The 7,362-nt window shown below is 48.0% G+C and overlaps 1 long non-coding RNA gene across 1 annotated transcript; it reads right to left on the reverse strand.

Moving 5' to 3' along the window:
* Positions 1 to 6,572: 6,572 nt before the first annotated feature.
* LOC128805873 (uncharacterized) lies at positions 6,573 to 6,903 on the reverse strand. Its single transcript, XR_008436612.1, has 3 exons — positions 6,857 to 6,903; positions 6,736 to 6,776; positions 6,573 to 6,654 (listed from the first exon to the last, which is right to left on the reverse strand). It is a non-coding gene; the product is annotated as an uncharacterized LOC128805873 (long non-coding RNA).
* Positions 6,904 to 7,362: the final 459 nt, after the last annotated feature.

Consider the following 7,362-nt stretch of genomic DNA (forward strand, 5'->3'; position numbering starts at 1 on the left):
GCTCACACCTGGGGCTGCTCTGAGCCCTCATCATCCTCACAGCTCACACCTGGGGCTGCTCTGAGCCCTCATCATCCTCACAGCTCACACCTGGGGCTGCTCTGAGCCCTCATCATCCTCACAGCTCACACCTGGGGCTGCTCTGAGCCCTCATCATCCTCACAGCTCACACCTGGGGCTGCTCTGAGCCCTCATCATCCTCACAGCTCACACCTGGGGCTGCTCTGAGCCCTCATCATCCTCACAGCTCACACCTGGGGCTGCTCTGAGCCCTCATCATCCTCACAGCTCACACCTGGCGCTGTTGCCACTCTCCAACAGCGCCTCTCCCTGTCCAGCACACAGCCCACTTCTCACAGACACACACCAAGCAGAAATCCACTAGGGGTGTTGGCTTTTCTTAGTCCGTCTGGTTAGACGATTAAAACACGCACGTGCATTGATGGTCATTGAGGGAAAGCTTTCCACTGGAGAAAATACTCATTTTGGAAGCACACTTTGATACACCTTCAGAAAAAGCAGAATCAGCACCAGCTCCTAAGACCCCTGCTGAGGAACCCAGCCCTCCTTGGGACACCCAAAGCAGCAGACCTCGAAAAAGGAGGGGAAAAGTCAAGCTTGGAGTGGAAAAAGAGAACAGAAGTACACCAGCCTTTCAAAATGCCTGCACACAGCAATAGTGGGAACCAGTCACATTTCTCCTTTCCTTGCTTTCTGTGATGACATAAATATGAAGTAAAAACACGTTAAACAAAAGGCAGAGCTAGGATTTTACAGGTCTTCATTTTGGCAGTCTGGATGACAAACGCCTCTTACGAGACTGTGACACGTTTTGGGGACTGGCAGAGAATGGAGGCAAAAGGTGCCAGAGCGTCCTTTCTATTCCCTTCAGCCCCTGCAGCTGTTCTGATGGTTTCAGGACACTTGCTTGGTTCATTCCTAGATGAAAACGTTATGGCATTATTTTCAAAACTACTACCCATGCCCAGTCAGAGTTTCCTACATTCCTGGATACAAATGAGTGGATAGAGAGAGGGTTTCTTTCCAAATGAATTTAGCAATACTTTCCTATTTTTACCAATACCTATAAAAACGAAGCACTTGACAGGATGTAGTATTCTACACACCCCCCTCCCTGTGCATTTTGGGGCAGCTTTGGGTCCCTCGGGGGGACGGCACCCGGCAGGACCCCCCCTCATTCACCACCCACCTGCTCCTCCGCCGCAGCGTGCGTCCCTCTCCTAGGGACCTTGGGGTGCCCCAAATGACACCAGAGCCCCGAGTCTTCACCCCTTTTTCCTGGCCCCCAAAGAAGGCACAGAACGAGTCTTAACTGCCCTGGCTGGCCACTTTTCTTTCCCAGGGAAAAGGACCGGTCGTTGTCTACAGGGGCCTGTGGCCCTGAAGTGGCCGGACACCTCCAAAAATCCAAACGATCAAAGATGTGTCGCAGACCCAAGCTGCCCCCACCTCAAACCTGTGCTGCCCTGACAGTCCCAAGGGAACCCTACAAACTGACCCTAACCCTAACCCCAACCCTAACCGCAACCCTAACCCCTGCCCCCTAACCCTGAATGCAGCTCCTTAGCTCTACAAAATGGCAGCACCTGTGTGGTCATGTGACAGGGAGCAAGATGGTGGCGCCCATCGGGTCAGGTGATGGGGAGCAAGATGGCGGTGTCTACATGGTGGGGGTGATGTGGGTAGTGGGTATTGTAATGTGCCAGGTGGAGCACTAGTTAGGGGTTGTATAGGTATATATAAAAAAGAAGAAAAACTATATGCCCCGTGCAGCAGTAGAAAGTTACAGGCTCCCGGGGAATAATTTCTTTTTTTTTTTAATAATTATTTAAAGTTTGTTTTTTATTTTACACCCAGGGAGCCTGAAAGTTTCTACTGCTGCATTTTGAAACCTAGAAAGGGAAACAAAGTTAGAAATGAAAAGATGGAAAGAAAGAAAAAGACAGACTTAAGAGAGGACTTAAGAGAGGACTGAGGACTTAAGAGAGGACTTAAGAGAGGACTGAGGACTTAAGAGAGGACTTAAGAGAGGACTTAAGAGGGGACTTAGGACTTAAGAGAGGACTTAAGAGAGGACTTAAGAGAGGACTTAGGACTTAAGAGAGGACTTAAGAGAGGACTTAGGACTTAAGAGAGGACTTAAGAGAGGACTTAAGAGGGGACTTAGGACTTAAGAGAGGACTTAAGAGAGGACTTAAGAGAGGACTGAGGACTTAAGAGAGGACTTAAGAGGGGACTTAAGAGGGGACTTAAGAGAGGACTTAAGAGGGGACTTAGGACTTAAGAGGGGACTTAAGAGAGGACTTAAGAGAGGACTTAAGAGGGGACTTAGGACTTAAGAGAGGACTTAAGAGGGGACTTAGGACTTAAGAGAGGACTTAAGAGGGGACTTAAGAGAGGACTTAAGAGAGGACTTAAGAGGGGATTTAGGACTTAAGAGAGGACTTAAGAGAGGACTGAGGACTTAAGAGGGGACTTAAGAGGGGACTTAAGAGGGGACTTAGCACTTAAGAGAGGACTTAAGAGGGGACTTAAGAGAGGACTGAGGACTTAAGAGAGGACTTAAGAGGGGACTTAAGAGGGGACTTAGCACTTAAGAGAGGACTTAAGAGGGGACTTAAGAGAGGACTGAGGACTTAAGAGAGGACTTAAGAGGGGACTTAAGAGAGGACTGAGGACTTAAGAGAGTACTTAAGAGGGGACTTAAGAGGGGACTTAGCACTTAAGAGAGGACTTAAGAGGGGACTTAAGAGGGGACTTAAGAGAGGACTGAGGACTTAAGAGAGGACTTAAGAGGGGACTTAAGAGAGGACTGAGGACTTAAGAGGGGACTTAAGAGGGGACTTAAGAGAGGACTGAGGACTTAAGAGAGGACTTAAGAGAGGACTGAGGACTTAAGAGAGGACTTAAGAGGGGACTTAAGAGGGGACTTAGCACTTAAGAGAGGACTTAAGAGGGGACTTAAGAGGGGACTTAAGAGGGGACTTAAGAGAGGACTGAGGACTTAAGAGAGGACTTAAGAGGGGACTTAAGAGAGGACTGAGGACTTAAGAGAGGACTTAAGAGGGGACTTAAGAGGGGACTTAAGAGAGGACTGAGGACTTAAGAGAGGACTTAAGAGGGGACTTAAGAGAGGACTGAGGACTTAAGAGAGGACTTAAGAGGGGACTTAAGAGGGGACTTAGCACTTAAGAGAGGACTTAAGAGAGGACTTAAGAGGGGACTTAAGAGGGGACATAGGACTTAAGAGAGGACTTAAGAGAGGACTGAGGACTTAAGAGAGGACTTAAGAGGGGACTTAAGAGAGGACTGAGGACTTAAGAGAGGACTTAAGAGGGGACTTAAGAGGGGACTTAGGACTTAAGAGAGGACTTAAGAGAGGACTGAGGACTTAAGAGAGGACTTAAGAGGGGACTTAAGAGAGGACTTAGGACTTAAGAGAGGACTTAAGAGGGGACTGAGGACTTAAGAGAGGACTTAAGAGAGGACTGAGGACTTAAGAGGGGACTTAAGAGGGGACTTAAGAGGGGACTTAGGACTTAAGAGAGGACTTAAGAGAGGACTGAGGACTTAAGAGAGGACTTAAGAGGGGACTTAAGAGAGGACTGAGGACTTAAGAGAGGACTTAAGAGAGGACTTAAGAGGGGACTTAGGACTTAAGAGAGGACTTAAGAAGGGACTTAAGAGAGGACTGAGGACTTAAGAGAGGACTTAAGAGAGGACTGAGGACTTAAGAGAGGACTTAAGAGGGGACTTAAGAGAGGACTGAGGACTTAAGAGAGGACTGAGGACTTAAGAGAGGACTGAGGACTTAAGAGAGGACTTAAGAGAGGACTTAAGAGAGGACTTAAGACTTAAGAGAGGACTGAGGACTTAAGAGAGGACTTAAGAGGGGACTTAAGAGAGGACTGAGGACTTAAGAGAGGACTTAAGAGAGGACTGAGGACTTAAGAGAGGACTTAAGAGAGGAAAAGAAATAGGAAAAGAATGGCAAAGAGTAAAAAATGAGAAGGGTTACAGTGAAAAAGACAGAGGGTGAGAGTGAAAAAGAGGACAAAAGAAGAGAGAAAAAAAAGAAGAGAAGCTGGAGAGAAAAAGAAATAAAGAGTAAAACCATCAACTAGAGAGAAAAATAAATAGTTAGAAATAGTGAAATAGAGAAACAGAAGAAAAGACATACAGGGAAATAGAGAAGCAGAGAGAGACAGTTAGGAACAGTGAGAAACAGAAAGTTAGGGACGGACAGAAATGACGAGACAGAAAGAAAACTAAGAGAAGAAGCAAAGGAAGAAATACAGTGGGGAAAAAAAAATTACTAAACCACGCCAAAAAAACAGAGAAGCCAAAGGGGGAGGGGGAGGGAGCGGGGTCATCATTATTAGGGTTGATTCAACTTTTTTGAATGATTTTTTTTACTTACACTCCAGCAAAACACATGGAAACGATGTATACGAATGGGAGCGTAGATACAATCCGTACGCTGACCGGTAGAAATCCCACTTGCGTACGGAGCCGTATGTGGAAATGCGGCGCCAAATGCAAACACTGAACGATACGGGGCAATAGAAACCGAACGCATATTAACACAATATAACTTTTTTCTATTTACATTACATTTTGTTTGATTGTTAGAGGAAAGACCAAAACAAAAATAGCACACAGAAACCAACAGTCATCCACCGTGACCGCCTCCTTCACATTGCACGCAAACTCACTGTCGCTCTCGTTTCAACCGCTCTGTTACGCCCCGGCAAGCGTTGTTCCTCAGGAACGTGGTTCCCGGGAGCCTCCTAAAAAATCCTCCTGCCTGACGAAAACCCCGGTCCCGGGACGGTCCGCCTCCGAACTTTGGCGATGAACTTCACCTCGCGGACCGGCCGGGACAGAGGAAAAAAAAACCCAGCCGGGTGGAAAAAAAAAAAACAACCCCGGCTGGGGATTTTTTATTCTAAATTTAAAAAAGAGCTGAAAAACCTGAAAGGCAAAGGCCATATGCACAAGGTTAGAACCGGTCAACACACACTCACACCTGCAGACACAAGCTCTCACAGACAGACACGGACAATCGTGCTCTCTCACGCGCTCTTCCGCTTACACGCTGACCGCGACCCTTACTTGAAACGCTACGTTGACGCTTCGACGCGTCTTCTGACCGCGGCTCTTCCACGTCCGGCGGTAGATTCCGGGATAACGTGTAGGGACCCGGGGACCTGCGAGACGACAGAGACGACGGGAGGCAGTCGACGAGTGACTATCTGACGGCTAGGAGCTATTCCCGCTCCGGGTCCATAAATTTTGTACCCAAAACCCCCACAGAAGACAGATGAACTGTAAAGTTTTATAACTGCTCTACCTAACCGTGACTACGTGCCTGGGCAGGGCAGCTCCGATCTTAAGTGGCACGACAGAGGCATGTACAACATAAGCCAAGGTAGGTACATACAATATATGCACAATATAAGCCAACGTAGGTACATACAGTATAAGTACATACAATATAAACCGACATAGGTACATACGACATAAGTACATACAATATAAGCACATACAGTATAAGCCAACATAGGTAGGTACAACCTAAGCACGTACAATATAAGCCGACGTAGATACAATATAAGTGAGGACTTGACGTAACTCTCCGGAAGATTAATTGTCGAGCCCTATAGCCTTTGAGAAGGCGCAAGCTACGGAACTACTGCGGTCAGGCGATGAGGGTCTAATACGCTCCCTCTAGAAGTCCGAGAGAATGGCACGGGAAGAGAAGGCGCTACCAAAGGTGAGAAAGAAGATGGATGAGAACGTCTCCTGTACTTCTTCCCGTCTCAAAAAGTAAAAATGTAACGATGCCGGAATAAGCGATATCCAGGAAGGCACACGAGTAAAATATGGCCAATACGGCAGAGAACAATGCCGATAAAGCCTCGAGATGTAACAAAGGCCTATGACGCAGAAATCAATGGACACGGACGACATAACACGGACGACATAACACAGACACGGACGACATAACACAGACACGAGTGGAAACTGCCTGCCAGTTCCACCTTATGGACCCAAGATTGCTAGTCCAAGATGAGTCATAGGCCGATGATGCCAAAGGAAAGAAAGCCCTAGGGCAATAGCATGTGATGATGAAGTTTAACTCCTTTCAAGATGTTAGTGCCAAAGGACTTAAGAGGAAGCCTAAGAAGCTCAGTAGGCCTAGACAAGAAAGCGATGACTACGGCGTGACCGTGGCTATAGCTCCGGACGTGAAGGCGGGCTCCTCGGGTGAAAAGATCCACGACGACGTCGAGAGTCGAAGAAGGCCGCCGACGCAAACCTCGCGAGGACGCGAAGACGGATCGGAACTGCCCTGCCCGGCAAAGACTCTGGTGAGGCTGAGGAGAAAACCTCTCCCTCTGCTTCCGAGGGGCCCGGCCCACTATGGGCCTCTCCTCTAAGCTAACATCTAATTGTCTCCTGTGATAGTAAAGGTTTTTCCCCTTCTCCCACCTACTGGCCCCGACACTTAGCTTTTGCAAGACGACCGGACAAAATCCATCGTCAGCCAGACGTGGACGGCGACACGTTCTCTACGTCCGCTTCGGTGCTGCCGTTTCCAAACTTCAGCTATGCGCCTCCTCACGGTACCTAAGACAAAACAGAAAATGCAACTGGCGCCCTGCAAAAGAGGAATCCCCGGAACTCTGACGCACCGCTGCCCCGGCTCACCTGAAATCTTGACGCGACTCAACAGGCTGCCAGGAGGATACCTACAAAAGGAAAAGGTACAGGCTGAGCGTGCTGCCGCATAACGGTCACCTATGAGTCCCCAGCCTAAATGCCGACTCACCCGCTTGACTCTGTTCCTTCACACGCCTAGGGCAGCAATGACACCTGCAAAGAAACAAAGCAAAAAAAACCACACTGAGATACTGAGAAAAGACCACCACCCAGACCCCACAAGTACGCCCACCTACACCTTAAGCTTGCACCCACCTGGCCTCAGACATCTGGGATCAGAGACATCTCACAAGAGGACCGCCTAAAATAAAAAAAAAAAAAAAAAAAAAAAAAGGGGATGCTTAGACTTTCACCAGAAACTGAGACCTGTGCGAGAACAACTGCTTCTGTCCACTGCTCACTTGGCACACTTGGCCTTGACTGCAGCTATCTGCCTGGACTTCCTAATAATAGACAAAGAACAGTGCTGTAACATAGTCACCATTTATGCTTCCCCTGCAAATACGAACAGCGACTGACCTTCTCAGGGAAAACCCCCTGACCCAGGAGGGGCGATCTGCCACAGATCTTAAATGTCTGCATCTGAAAGAAAGTTAGGAGAAAATTCAAACAACT

The sequence above is a fragment of the Vidua macroura genome, chromosome 4 (assembly GCF_024509145.1).
Source record: "Vidua macroura isolate BioBank_ID:100142 chromosome 4, ASM2450914v1, whole genome shotgun sequence".
NCBI classification, from domain to species: Eukaryota; Metazoa; Chordata; class Aves; order Passeriformes; family Viduidae; genus Vidua; species Vidua macroura.